General features: G+C 37.6%; 1 protein-coding gene across 9 annotated transcripts in view; it reads right to left on the bottom strand.

Annotated features, from left to right (window-relative positions):
• The window catches only part of ATP2B1 (ATPase plasma membrane Ca2+ transporting 1), a 128,188-nt gene that overhangs the window by 97,257 nt on the left and 15,474 nt on the right, over positions 1-15,457 (bottom strand). For 8 of the 9 annotated variants that reach the window (XR_003914539.1, XR_003914540.1, XR_003914541.1 and 5 more), the window contains exon 2: positions 234-432. The exons of the other annotated variant lie outside the window; for it this stretch is intronic. The gene's annotated coding sequence lies outside the window, so the exon portion shown is untranslated. The remainder of the gene's footprint in view (positions 1-233; positions 433-15,457) is intronic. 9 annotated transcript variants of the gene reach the window in all.

The following is a 15,457-nucleotide window of genomic DNA, read 5'->3' as shown; positions in this document are numbered from 1 at the left end:
AATGAACATTTTAAGAAATAGTTTCCAACTGAGATTAATTTGTCCTTCAAATATTCTCCTCCTAACTCACTAATGACAATATCTGATTCACCATACTTTAAATGGAAGAACACAGGACTAAGCCTGTAATGAAACGTATGCTTTACTCATTTTAAGACTGAAAATACCACAGCACAAATGCACTTCCTCTGCTATCTTCAAAGGAAAACTGTACTAGAAGGAATACTACTTACACTTCCTTGAAAATACATGAAGTGGTTCCTTCAATTTTTTCTGTACTTGCTTATTTCTCCTGGTACCAAACTGCACCAGTGTTCATTTCATCTTCTCTATAGTATCAGAAAATCAGATGTGGCTATTCATAATTTCACCAGCAGTAGACTATCAATTAAATTACATGTTCATTCTGTTCAGTGTTTTTCCATCAAAAACCTAAACGAAAACATAAAAGACACAATTTCAAATGCCACAGCTGGAGGAGAACTCATATACTAGACAGAAGACTACGTATTTAATAGGTGGGACAAAAAAGGGAAACAAAGTGAAAATGTGTAAATGTAAAACCCTGCATTAAGATTTCTTAAGGGGAATAAAAGCCATATATAATTACAGAATAAAGAAATCTTAAAAAAAAAATGACTGCAAATCGAACCTAACCCTGCCTGGTCACCACTGCGTTAAATAAAAAGAGAAGGCAACATGGATCTTCAACGTTTCCTGAAGAAATGAATTAAGGAAAACCATTATTTGCCTAAATAGGTCTTTGAGACTGAGGAAATAGCCAGTCTTAGAACACCTGATTATATATTCATGGGGTTTGGGGGTTCAGTGCAAGACTGAAAGCAGTATTTGAAGAGTTAAGTTCCCTCTGTGTGGGTCAATGGTCAAGGCAACTTCATAGTCAATGGTCAAGTCACTTCTACAGAAATCTAAATTCAGACATTCTTACAGGAAAGCACACAACCCATCCTCCTATTAAAAACAAACAAACACACACCATTTTCATGTTTCCTGGTAATTAAACAAAAGTATAGGTAGATGCAACTCTTCATTACCTAATTCACAATGTTAAAACCTTTTTAAAGGTAACTGATTAGAAGAGAATTTTCCTAGTTATAGTTAAAAAGACACTATTATGTACTTTTCCTTAAAGCTGAAATGTTCCTGTTTCCAAAAAACTTAACTTCTACAACCCATGGATCAGAGAGAGAGTATGTAAGAGGTGTACTAGGTACATTTCCAAGCTCAGCTAAACTAGCCCTTAACAAACACAGAGAGAAGCACAGTGAGATGGGGGAGTTACACCACTGTTCATATCACTAATGAAAGAGATTATACTTGAAATAAAAATCATAGGGACTGGCACAAATTTTTATTCATTCCTCAAAATGAGTGTTTACTATGTGCCAAGCAATATTTAAGGAACCCAGAACTCGGTGCTACACATGATCATTTCATGGCCTAATGAATCTTGAATTCTAGTAATTATCTGTCTCCTTTGTTTTATAAAAATGATAAATACCTGAAAGAAGGGCAATATGCAAGACAGGGGACTATTTTAGCATGGATAACAAACAGTATTTCAGAGTGTCCTGAACAATGACAAGGAAGTAGCTTCAATTCAATGTGGGGGAAGAACTTCACTTGTGAAGGGAACAGGAAGGAACAGGTTGAAACACGGTTGAAATGTCCAAAAAAGAGACAGAAGCCCAATGCAACTTGTGCACAGAGTATGAAGCAGAGAACCATGGCAGGTAAGCTGGGAGTGTTGAAAAGGACCAGATACTGAGTGAGGGCTCTGTAGGCCATGACAAAGAGTCTGACTATTAATTACAATGTGTCTGATTTGTGCTTTGAGATTAATCTCCTATCTATGAAAAACCAAAAGTGGGCTCTGTGCAGGGAGAAGGAACAAAACTACCTCTGTCCATTTTCTTGTTAGGTAAGGAGATGAAAATTATAAGATGGAGGAGTCCGTGCCTGGGTGGCTATACAATGTGGAGGAGTCTGGATGCCTGGGTGGTTCAGTCGGATGAGCAACTGACTCGTGATTTCGGCTCGTCGTGATCTCACAGTTCATGAGTTTGAGCCCAGGTAGGGCTCTGCACTGACAATATGGAGCCTGCTTGCGATTCTCTCTCCCTCTCCCTACCCCTCCCTCACCTTCTACTCCCCCCCCACCCAATAAATTAACAACCTTAAAAAAATACAGTGGAGGAGTCAAGGACATTGCATCATTCAAAATTACTAACCTACTAACTGCCCTGCCCTCCTGCACAAAGTGAGAGTTTGTGAGAGACTTTTAGACACTGATGTATAATAATGTAGATAAACAGGGTGACTTGTGACCAAAAACAAAGGTTACTAACAGAGTGTATTTTTTTAAAACCCCATATTTCAAACCAAGGTGATTCTACAATGGAAATCAACCCTTTGGTGGAATACAGAAGGATTAAATGAGGTGACTCAAGGTTTAAAAAAGCCATTTTTTAAAAAGCGGCCATTGATCTTCATTTCCCATTTTCTTCTAGTGAGTAGAAAAAGAACCTGTCAGTGAATGACATTCAGAAATGGCTCAACAAGTAATGAGCCTGCTAATTAAGCCTTACTCCTCCTTACCTCTACACTGTTATTCATGTTATTTACCTTTCCAGAATGATAGCTTTGCTCCTTAAGTGAGTCTTACACTGTAAAAGTACTGCTGGGAAATCAGAAGTGTAAAGATGATCACCCGTAAGGTAGGATTTCATGTACCTTCTCCAATACATTTAGACAATATGATAACAGCTTTAAGACTAAGAACATGCCCTCTGGTCATTGGAAATAGGGAGCTGTTTTGTGTCTGTCTCACTAATACAAATCAAAACTTGCCTTAAGAAGCAACTGAACCTGTTGCTCCCAGAAAAGCTCAGTATCAGCTGTGCAAGAAGTCAAAATAATTTTGGTATAAATTCTTAAAATTTATATAACTCTGGAAGAATATTTTCAATTTACATATTCTTCAAAGACCCCTCATTCCCATATTTACACACACTGTGGTGGTTAACACCCTAGGCACCTATGAAAAGGTAGTATTTTGTCAAAGCAGGTGTTTTACAGGGATTACATAAAGTTATCTTGTTGTTGACGCAGCTAACCAGTGACACTATATTTACATTTCCCAATCCATATTGCTACTTCCACATGAAAGTTTGCACCTCAACACCTATCTTGGTTTTATACTCCTGAGTAGATCCAAAGCTGCTTACAGTATGAAAAACACTCCTTGTTTCAGGCTCTCTGAAAAAAAATAAACATTACACAAACTTTCAACCCAAGTTCAGAAAAAGGCACTTGAAGATGTTCTTAAACTGGGTTAGCCTAAATTGCCCACAGCCTGTTTTTGCAAGGCCTAAGGCTAAGAATGATATTTCTAAAAATAGTTTTAAAGGGTTTAAAAAGAAAAAGAAGAATACGCCATAAAGACCAGTCATACTCTCAAAAGTCTAAAATATTTAACATCTGACCCATTACAAAACACATTTGCTGATCTCAGGCAAGCAGTTCCCAAAACTAGCTCTGTACCCAAATAATCTCAAGAGCTTCAAAATAAATACAGAGTCCTAGGCCTTATTCCACACCAAGAGAATCAGAAATCTCCAAGAATCTTAATTTTAAAAACCTCCTCTAGAACTTCTAGTCAGGAGGATAATGGTAGCAGCCTGAATCCAAACCTCTCTCTCTCAAAAATACAAAATTGAAGAGTGCAAATGAAACTACACATGACCTCCAGCATTATGAGACAGAATACTCTACAAAGTAAATAAACACCAAATCCAACAGCACTCCCACTGCCTTGCAAACCTATGGCTACAATGCACAGGAGAGAAGAAGCCTAAGAGACTCCACAGAGAAGAGAAAGGAACAGAGAGAGGATACAGATGAAGCACAGAAAAAAATCACCCAAAGAAAAAGAAGTCCAAAATCAAGCGATAAAAAAATTCAACACTGGAATTTGGCCACAGAGGAGGAGTCTGAATGAGACAAGTAAAGGAAATGCAGGCTCTAGCAAGCAGTGCTTCTGGGGAAGAAGCAGATAAAGAGAGAAGGGAGGTACTTCGTGGAGATATGGGAGTGAAGGAAAAGAAGGAAAAATTCAGCATCCTCCAGAAACCAGAGAAAAACACATACAAATGCCCACCTGATCTCTTCATTATGGCCTCATTCATTAAAATAAAAAGTACTTCACTACTTTGACTGAAGGCATTTATGAACTAAGGACCTCCTCTATAAAATGCTTAGGAAGGAATAGGGGACAAGGGGAATCAAACCAATTCCAACATTTCAGCTGATAAACATTCTCCCCAGAAAACAACAATGACAACACACAACAAAAAACTATGAAACATTAGAAAATTGTAAAGCAATGCCTCAAATTGAGTTAAACACCCTCAAGCAAGTATTTGGAGATATTATAAACAAATATTACCCAGAAGCAAAAATCTAAAAACTAAACCAGAAATGGAACAAAACTCCAGTAAGAAAGGGAATGAAAACTTATCAGTCTCAGAGAAGGAATAAGAGAAAAAAAAGGAAATTTCTGAAATTAAGAATTACAAAATGTTCAAGGAAGAATGGATTTGAATGAAAATCTAGTAAGAGACATTGAAGAAAGGCAGGAAAATAAGAATAAAAATGAGATGAAGTAAAAAAGGGTCAAAAGAAAGTGTCTGAAATGAGACACATGCAAGAGATCCAACACTGTATAACTGGAGTCACTTAGGAAAACAACGGAGAATTAATATTTTAAATTATAATTCAAAAACAAAACTTGCCAGATATAAGAAAAATGTAAACCCGCATACACAAAGGGTTCCATGTATAGCTGAGAAATCTGACCCAGAATAACCCACCTCAAAGCATATACAGTCAAAATACTCAAGTTTAGGGGCACCTGTGGTTCAGTCGATTAAGTGTCCAACTCTTAATTTCGGCTCAGGTCATGATCGTACCGTGGGATCGAGCTCTGCATCAGGCTCCATGCTGACAGTGCAGAGCCTTCCTGGAATTCCCTACCTCCGCCCCTCCTCTGCTGTTGAGCACATGCATCCTCTCTCAAAATAAATAAACTTTAAAAATCCTCAGAGAAGTAAGATCAAATTAAGAAGTAAAAAAACCAGACTTCAAAAACAACATACAAAAAATAAAGATAACTGTGAAGAAGTAGTTTTAAGAAAGTTAACAATGTGGGAGCCATGCTTCCATTCAAAAATTAGTCTACATAAAGAAAAAATGCAAAAGAACACTGGAATACTATTTATACATGCCCTTACTAAAGAATTTACTAGAAGATGAACTTCACCCAAGAGCTAACTGGGGAAACTTTAAGCAAAAGGACTAATGGTGAGCATTCAATGACTTCACTAACTGTAGAACAAAGATGAAGGTGATACAACATGGTTACAATAACAGAACGTACAGGTTATACATGCTGAGAAAGTAGAAAGACTGCACAAATATACTGCATAAAGTGACAAGAAAGGAAACAACTCTGTGCTAAAAAAAAATTTAAAAAAAAACAGGCATTAAGTATAAGGTCAAAAATAAATGCACACCACATCCATTACTATTTACTATTATTCTGAAGGCATTAGCCAATGAATTAGACAAAATAACCAAAGAAATGGAAAAGAAAAATAAAACAATCTCTATAGATGACGTGGTAATATATCTACCTGTAAGACCCTAGACTCCAGAACTAAAAGAATCAATGAAAACTAACCTAACAAGGAAACAAATGATTAAGTGTCCTCCATATACACAACTAATAACCAATTAGAAGATGTAATGAAAAAACCATTACAATAGCAACCAAAAAAAGATCAAAAATACTTATGAATAAACTTAAGAAATGTTCAAAATCTACATTAAAAAAAAATCCTGTGAAACACTCCTGAAAGACAACAGTGTAGAGCTGAACTGAAGAGAGATCCCTTATTCATGATTAGTACATCTCTACGTCATCAGGATGCCAGTTTTCAGGACATCAACTTGTAAATGTAATGCAATCTAAATAAAAGTAGCAAGCTTTTTTTGGAACCAGACAAAGCAATGCTTAAATTTATATGGGAAAATAAACACAAAAGAATAGCCAAAAAACCACAACAAAGGAAGAACTATGATGGAGAGATAAGCTCTACTTGATATTAAGACGTACTGCAGAGCCTCCATGAATAAAACAGGCTGGTACTGATACATGAAAAGCCCAAAGGACTAGAATAGAAAGTCCAGAAATAAGGCCTAACTATATACTGAAATGAGTATGTAATAACGGTGGTAACTCAAATTACTTGACAGGGAGGGGAAGCCAAAATGAGCTTTTTCATAAACTGAGTTGGGACAACTGAATATTTAGACATATATAAAATTAGATCTATCCATCCCTTGTACTGTGAAAAATAAATTCCAAATGGATCAGACATAAAACTTACAAAAACCGAAAGAAAACATGTGAATTCCTCTATAACTGGAATGTAAGGAAAAGTTTTCCTACTGTGACTTAAAATTCAGAGGCATTAAATAAGATCGATAAATATGACCACAAAACTAAATTTCTATGTGGCAAAACAACTTAAGCAAAGTCAAGACACAAATAATATATATGGAGAAAGTAATAAATATGCAGAAAAAGGGCTATTTTCCCTAATATAGTAGAAGAAATGTTTTAATTTGATGAAAAGAAATTTGCTATAGAAAAATGAGCAAGAGCGCCTGGCTCAGTCAGTTAAGCATCTATCTGACTCTTGATCTCATGGTTGTGAGTTCAAGCCCCACGTTGGGCTACATGCTAGGCATGAAGCCTACTTAAAAAAAAATGAGCAAAACTCACAGATAATTCACAAAAATATAAAAAGCAGCCTTTTAAAGACAGGAAAATGTCACTAAGAAATGCAAAATAAAACTGTAGTGAAATACCATCTTTTATCAAACATACTGATAAAAATTCAAAAGCTAGAAAAAATACTATTTAATTGGGCTTTGGGGAAACAGTGAATTCACCAGCAATGTATGCAAAACGTCATGTGGCAGTTCTAAAACACAGCTGCAAGTTTCTGACTCTAGTCCCATGGAGAAATGGGGTCTATGTTCCTACCCTTGAACAGGGCAGACTTTGGAACTTCTTCCCACAATCGACTACCACCACAGCAACATCACTGAGGTAAAAGCAAAGTCACAAAAGGTGGTGTATCCTGTGGCTGTCTGGGAATCCTCACTCTCTTGATACGCCCTCTCAGAATTGAGGCTGTCAATTCTGTGAAGAAACTAAAGCTGCATCGAGAGACCATATGTACACATTCTGCTTGACAGACTGAACGAGGCCAGCCTCAGTGTCTCAGTGCTGGCTGACGGAAGGAGCTGCCATGTAATCATAGTCCCTCTCTCCCAGGGATGTGAGATCTCCCAGTGGAAGCTCCAGACCCCATGAGCAGAGATAAGATACCCTGCTCTCCCCACCCAAAAGTCGCATCTAGAACCTAGGAGTGTAATAAAAGGATTGCTGTATACAATTAAGTTTGCTACGGGTCCAACAGTAATAAATAACCAGAACACAGCATGTCCCTATGAAACCAAATCTGGTAACAGCTAATAAATTTACCCTCCCATCTCAGCAATCTTGCCTCCAAGAATTTACTTGAAGATATATCTTAACAATATAAATATACATATCCACAACACTGTTCACTGCAGCTTTACTTACAAATTCAAAAAGCTGGAAACTACCTAAATGTTCAAACACAAGAGAGTGGTTGCATAAAGAATAGCACTTAGAGCAGAATACCATGCAGCTATAAAAAAGGAATGAAGATTTCTGCAAGCCAGGATGGAAGGATCTGTAGAATATTCCAAGCAGGGGATAAAAAGCAGAGTGCAAACATACACCACGTTTTAAGAAAGAAGAATTAAGAAAACACACATAAGGGGGCAACTGAGTGGCTCAGCTGGGTAAGTATCCAACTCTTGATTTCAGCTCAGATCATGATCTGAGTCATGGATAAGCCTGTGTAAGGTTCTATGCTGGATGCGGAGCCTGCTTAAGATTCTCTCTCCCTTTCTCTCTGCTCCTACCCCGCTTGCACACAGACTCTCTCAAAACAAACATTAAAAAAAAAAAATACAGAAGCCTGTTTATTTTGGGGAAAAGAAACACAAAGAATAAATCAAAGAATAAGAAAATTGGTTAATTGCAAAAAGGAGTGGGAGGGTTGAAAAGAAAGAAAAGGTAGCAATTCTGAGTATACATTTTTTATGTGTAGTTTTGACTCTTGGAAGCACACTAACGTTCTACATCTTCAAGATATAAAATTAAAACAAAAAGGTTGGGGGGAGGAGCTAAAACTGAATACCACATAAGTAAAGGAGAACCCAACTACAACTCAAATGAATAAGATAGCCACACTGAAGGGGGTAGGGGAGAATCCCATGCAAATAACTTTTTGACGCAGTTTCATTTTTATTATACAGCCTTGGTGTCTGGAGGGAAAAGGGAGTATAAACAAATTCTAACTTCTCTTACTTAGTACCTTTGTTTATGATAGTGACATGAATACACAAGTCCTCAAACTGTATCATGTGTACTGCAGGACTGAGCAAAGTGTTCATGTTAAAAGCTACAGTTCTCATTGTGGTAACAGAGACAAAAAAATGGAATGGGGGGGGGCGCCAGGGTGGCCCAGTGGGTTAAGCGTTCAGCTCTTGATTTTGGCTCAGGTCATGATCTCGTGGTTCATAGGTTCAAGTTTAGGTTCAAGTTTATAGCGCAGAGCCTGCTTGGGATTCTTTCTCTCTGCCTCTCCTCTGCTCATGTTCATGCGTGTACTCTCTCCCTCTCATTCTCTCTCTCTCAAAATAAATAAACATTAAAAAAAAAGAGAGAGATGCAAATTCTAATACCCACTCCAGACCTATTAAATCAGAAACCCTGGGGGGTGAGGCCTAGCAACGTGTTTTAACAAGCTTTCCAGGTGACTCCTATGCATGCTAAAGTCTGACAACTACGTGCTATTTGACTAAAATAACACTTTCCTGTAAATCTGTGTTCCCTGTTATGGACCGAATTGTGCCTCCTCAAAATTCATTATGTTGACTCACTAAACCCCTAGTGTGACAGTCTTAGGACACAGGGTTCTTAAAGACATAATTAAGGTTAAATGGGGGCATAAAGGTGGCAACCTATTCCAATAGGACCAGTTGTCCTTATAAGAGGAACAGACATCTGGGATGTCAGCACAAGGAAAAAGCAACATGAGCACACAACAAGTCCACTATCTACAAACTAAGCATAGAGGCCTCAGGAGAAAACCCAACCTCCAACACCTTCATCCTGGACTTCCAGTATTCACAACTGTGAGAGGAAAATGCCTGATTTTTAACTTTTCCAGCATTTTGTAATAGCAACCTTAGCAGACTAATATATTCGCTTTTACCTCAAGCAATATTTAATTTTAATGCTTTTTCTCTCTATGTATGAGCTGAAAACACTGGCCACTGTTAGGAAAAAAAAATCCTCTCTGAAATTCCCTTAAGCATCTGTGAAACTCGTTTTTTAAGTCAATCTTTCACCCTTTTTAGATGATAAGAAGGATTATTTTATTCCCTAACTCCCCTGAGAAGATAAACCAGAAGCATATCCAGCTTAAGCTGTTAGAAGTCTACTTCCAAGTACAAAACGGTGCGGCTTCCATTATCTACGATTCATCCGACTTTGACTTTGGTCAACTTTTTACTAGACCCCTTTTCTCCAACTCTTGTTTCCCCTTCTACAAGAATACCAGATAACTAATATGCTTAAGAGCACACTCTTATTTTAGTCTGCAGTTAAGGATATAAAAATCACAACTATATTTTCCCTTTTATTCAGTGTAATGGAACACATAATAAAACTTTCCAAATAATCTCAAAAAATGGTTCTACATTAAATACATTCTTGATTAAGAACTACTGACATGTAAAAATGAACCTTAGCTGACCACATTTATAAACCACCTGACGAGCCTAACACTCTCCAGCTAGATACGGGCCATTTCCACATGGTTTCATGTCTTAGGTGTATGCTGTGTGTCTGAACACACAGGTGCATGTAGCAAACTTACATTAGCTAACGTGATCATAAGTGCCACTACAGTGGCAGCATATATACTGAGAAAACAACTGGGTATCCAAATAAAAATATAATCCTGTCTGTACCATGTATCCATAATTACTTTAACATTATAAACATTACTTTTGTTTTCTACAAATTAGCCTCTCTGAACATATTAGGCAGTGAGGTCAAGACAGTGGTCAACCTAATCACCTAGTCCTTTTCTCACTTCAGTAACACTGATAACATCATTTTCCTAAAGACACTATCACACAAAACGTCATTTTAAAAAGGTACAAAACTCTCATTAATTAGAACTTAACCTGAATATTTAATTACAAATACATTCCTAATGTTCTTGAAAAAGCAGAAGTTTACTCATTTTTCTTAACATACATGATCTGATGAAGAATTGATGGTAAAAATGATAAAACTGGGGCACTGAGTAAAAAAAAAAAAAATTAAGTTTTATCCCATACACTCTATCTGCTCAGACAGAAAAATACTAATATTTGGGGGAATAAGTTCAACAAAGGATTGAAATAAATGTTACCCAGCAATTTCATTTGCTAGATTTTACAAGTTACAATAATATTTGCTTTTACAATGTTTAAACAAAACCAAACATGTTTCACAGAACAGGAAACCACCGAAAGATGTCAAAATAAGGAGGCAAAACTCACACAGTGCATGCAAGATCATTCTTTCCATCGATTTAGTCATATGCAGAATACTAAGGCAGATGTTTAATAAGAGATCATGCTGCTGACCAATTAAGATCCTATGTAAGCACCCAAAGGCACCTACCTTCGTATCAATCAGATATCATTCCAGAACAAAATCTTTGGCAAGCATCCAACTAAAAGAGATGAAGCCTTGAGTCAAGGTCATTTTTGTCTGTTTATTCTATCAGATGATGAACTTCCAGCACTTTCTTTCATTAAACCACTGAGACCCCATTTTATGTTATTTTTCATTACTAAGGATAACTGAATGAGCTACAAAAGAACAGTTAAAGCCTATCAGTTGCACAAATCTTTTAGCTTATAAGATATCTGGAGACTGACATGAGTTTTTGCACAACTATTACAAACTGCAGATCAGAGAAAGGACCTACCAGGATTAAGAGTCAGAGGTTAAACTCTGGACTATTCACATTTATGAAAGCATTTAATCCGAAGTCTTATTCATTTAGCAACGCTATTTACAATAAGTAAATTGTGAGAGGGGGAGGGGCAGAGAGAGAGGGAGACACAGAATCCAAAGCAGGCTGCAGGCTCCGAGCTGTCAGCACAGAGCCCGACACAGGGCTAGAACCCACAAACCGTGAGATGATGACCTGAGCCAAAGACAGACACTTAACTAACTGAGCCACCCAGGCGCCCCCACTAAGGTCACTTTTTAAAGAAAATATCCTCAGGGCACTTGAGTGGCTCACTTGTTTAAGTGTCAGACTCTTGGTTTCAGCTCTCGTGAGGAACTCACGGTTTGTGGGAATGAATCCCACATAGGGCTCTGCATTGACAGCAAGAAGCCTACTTGAGATTCTCTCTCTTTTCCCCTTCCCCCACTTGAGCATGCACTCTCTCAAAATAAACTTAAAAATAATATCTTCAATGGCAGCAGATCTTCATTTTTTTCTTAAAGATTTACCATCAAGAATAATTTTGTAAATAAGCTTCATTAATAAGGTGGACGGCTCAAGACACTTGGGTAGCTCAGTTGGCAAGCATCTGACTCTTGGTTTTGGCTCTAATCATGATCTCACAGTTTATAAGTTCAAGCCTGCACTGGGCTTCATGCTGACAGTGAAGATCCTGCTTGGGATTCTCGCTCTCTCTCTCTCTCTCTCTCTGCCCCTACCCTGTTTGTGCACTCACTCACTCTCTCTCTCAAAATAAATAAACTTAAAAAAAGGTGCATGGCTTACACACTATATGTTACAGGGACACTGGTTAAATAATTGTATCACAGAAACTTGTTTATCCAAGGCAAGTGTCCATGAAAGAGAATTCTATAACATGGAACTTCCATTGTGGATTCAGAATGTTAACATCCTATGCCCAAATGAGCTGTTCAAATCTGTGAATTAACTTCAACAGAATTATGCTTTTTAAAAAATTAATAAACATGTGCTTTACCATTTACTATTTATCACTTATTACTTTTGACCTCTGTGCTTTCTTATATCTTGCATGTAATGTTTTTCTACTACAGATCTTAACTTTTTTCCCTAGATAGTATCAGAAATATCACAATTCATTGACAATTACTATTTCTTCCTAATACTGCTGGTAGCGTCAAGTTCTCCCATGAAGATTAGGATAATTATGAGAGGCGCCTGGATGGCTCAGTTGGTTAGGCATCTGACTTTAGATCAGGTCACGATCTTACCATTTGTGAGTTTGAACACCATGCTGGGCTCTGTGCTGACAGCTCAGAGCCTGAAGCCTGCTTCAGATTCTGTGTCTCCCTCTCTCTCTGCCCCTCACACACGTTCTGTCTCTGTCTCTCAAAAATTGAACAAAACATTAAAAAAGAGATCAGGATAATATCAAGTCTTCATTGTTTGTCTCTTTAAATGTGTGGCACAATCTTCCCAAAACCTAAGCAGAACTAAATTTACATCTGGCTTTCTGCAGTCAATATTTAGAGTAAGAATAAACCAAATCCCTAGCCTCTTGCATAGTTTTCATCAAGCCTTAGGTGAATAAATAAGCACTTCCTTCAACAAGATTCACCCAAGAACATTTTAATTCCAAGAAGAAAAAAATGTACCCTTTGACATCACTTTAAACTTTTGGTAACATGTCAGCCCAATGATAGCCCAAAACTGTATTAAAGCAGAAAGAACAGGTATCTAGGCCCCCAGATGCATTCTCTGCCATCAACATTTGGGAGGGTAAACTGACTCACATCTCTAGTTTTCTACAGGGAAAGGAGCCACCACCTCACTTGGAGGGCTGTGATACAGAATAAATGATATCAACTGCTATATGCAACACATTTCTGACACAATCTTTCCTTCTAACTATAAAAGAGTATCAGATGCTTTATTCTCATGATCTCTAATACAAAACCAGTTAAGCCAAATCCATTTTCTTTAACTAATGTAGTGGGATCTCAAGTCTGTGACTATTACTTGGTGCTTACACTCTTCATGTCAAAAGCACTTATTTATTTGGCAGATCAGGTTATGCGATATTTGTCCTAAGCTGAAACTTAGCCTTAAAAAATTTTAATATTTTACATAGAATCTTCCAACAACATACCACAAAATTATCTTGGACAACCTGAAAAAAATCAAACATAATTAAACTGGTAAGTAATTACTGAGGAATATCACTCATTTTAAAGACCTACAATGTGCCAGGTGCTGAGGGATGAACCACCCTTGACCTCATTCCCTTGAAAATTCTATCTATAGACTTACAAACAGATATAGGTAATAAGTAATATTTTAGAAATACCATATTTTCCTGGTTCAAATATATTTCAGGAATCATTCTGTCCACTTCCCAGTACTTTTAGCCCATGAAATAAATACTTGGGCCCTTTTTTCCATGTTGAATTGGTGGGAATTTGAGTCTATAATTTTTGCTTTTAATAATGTCTTTCAAAAATCTCTAATTAAAAAGTTACACTGAAACCAAAAGCTAGTTTTTACACAGACTGCTTGTCACACACCAGGCAAAGCAGTTAAACAGAACAGAATCTGCCACCTCTCAGAAAATCACACACACAATTATCAAACTAAAAAGGGTAGTTAGTGTTCCTCTTTTATGAATTAGCACTCCAGCACTCCAAGTCACTATTACATTAAGGACAAAAAAGACATAAAAAGCATAAAGACCATTAAAAATAACCTTGAGGGGCCCCTGTGTGGCTCAATTGCTTAGGCATCCAACTTCAGCTCAAGGCATGATCTCATGGTTCATGGGTTCAAGCCCTGCATCAGGCTCTGTGCTGACAGCTCAGAGCCTAGAGCCTGCTTTAATTTCTGAGTCTCCCTCTTTCTCTGCCTCTCCCCCACTCACACTCTATCCTTGTCTCTCTCAAGAAATAAGTAAACATTAAAAAAAATTAAAAACCAACCAACCTTGAGTTTGGGGTGTCTGGATGTCTCATTCAGTTAAACATCTCACTCTATTTCAGCTCAGGTCATGATCTCAGGGTTCATGAGATGGAGCCCTGCATCAGGCTCCAGGCTCCATGCTGACAATGTGGAGCCTGCTTGGGATATTCTCTCTCTCTCTCTCTCTCTCTCTCTCTCTCTCGCTCTCGCTCTCGCTCTCACCCTCCCTCCCTCCCTCTCTCTTTCTCTGCCCCACCCCTGCTTGTGCTCTCTCTCAAAATGAATAAACTTAAAAAAAATGTATCACTGAGTTTAATCAATAGGAAATACAAACAAAGTCTATATACTTCACTAAGTTTCAAAGTTACAGGTCAATTACAAAGACATTAAGGAGGCTAAGATCACAGAACACTGGTTTATAATAAGCAACATGTTACCATGTTGTTACTCTTCATCAATAGCTAAAATGATTTAGATGATTTGTAACTCAGAAAAGGCTTGAACTAGAATTTTTCTGTATTGATAAGAGCTGAATATGTCTATAATATGCTTCCATCAGTTAGTAAAAGTGTTATTGTGTGTATATATTTTACTCCCTACAACTACTATTAAATCATTTTCTGATGTTTCAGAATCAAGGAAACACATTTTTTAAAAAATATTTATGTTTGTTTATTTTTGAGAGAGACAGAGAAGGCTAGTGAGCGAGACTGGGGAAGGGCAGAGAGAGAAGGAGACACAAAATCCGAAGCAGGCTCCAGGTCCGACAGAGAACTCGAACCCACAAACCACATGATCATGATCTGAGCTGAAATTGGACACTTAACCGACGAAGGCACCTAAATGCCCCAAGCAAACACATACTTAATATGAAGTCATGGCAACACAGACATGGAAATGACCTTGCCTAGGGAAGCTGGGGGAATGCTTCATCGAAAAACTGAAGTGTATCCGGAGCAGTATTTTGTAATGTGAGGAATTCAGGGGGAGTGTGATGTGCAAAGTATGTCACAGAATAATGAACAGGCTAGACAGTAAGGACTGGTGGTATGACTGAAGGTGATCACGGTCACGGCAGAGGTGGGGCCGCCAACTGCCTCAGAGTCTAACTGGACACACATGAATTCAGTAAGTACCAGAAAGAAGCATCTAATTTTCTAGACAAGTTGAAAAGACTTCAAGCTTCACAAAGGAGTTTCATGAGGAGTCCTCAAAGATGATTAGTTCAGATGGGAAGAGCAGTACAAAGCTACTGTTTTTGA

Source organism: Suricata suricatta, chromosome 10 (genome assembly GCF_006229205.1).
Source record: "Suricata suricatta isolate VVHF042 chromosome 10, meerkat_22Aug2017_6uvM2_HiC, whole genome shotgun sequence".
Classification (NCBI taxonomy): Eukaryota; Metazoa; Chordata; class Mammalia; order Carnivora; family Herpestidae; genus Suricata; species Suricata suricatta.
This window is presented reverse-complemented; position numbering and strand designations above follow the sequence as displayed.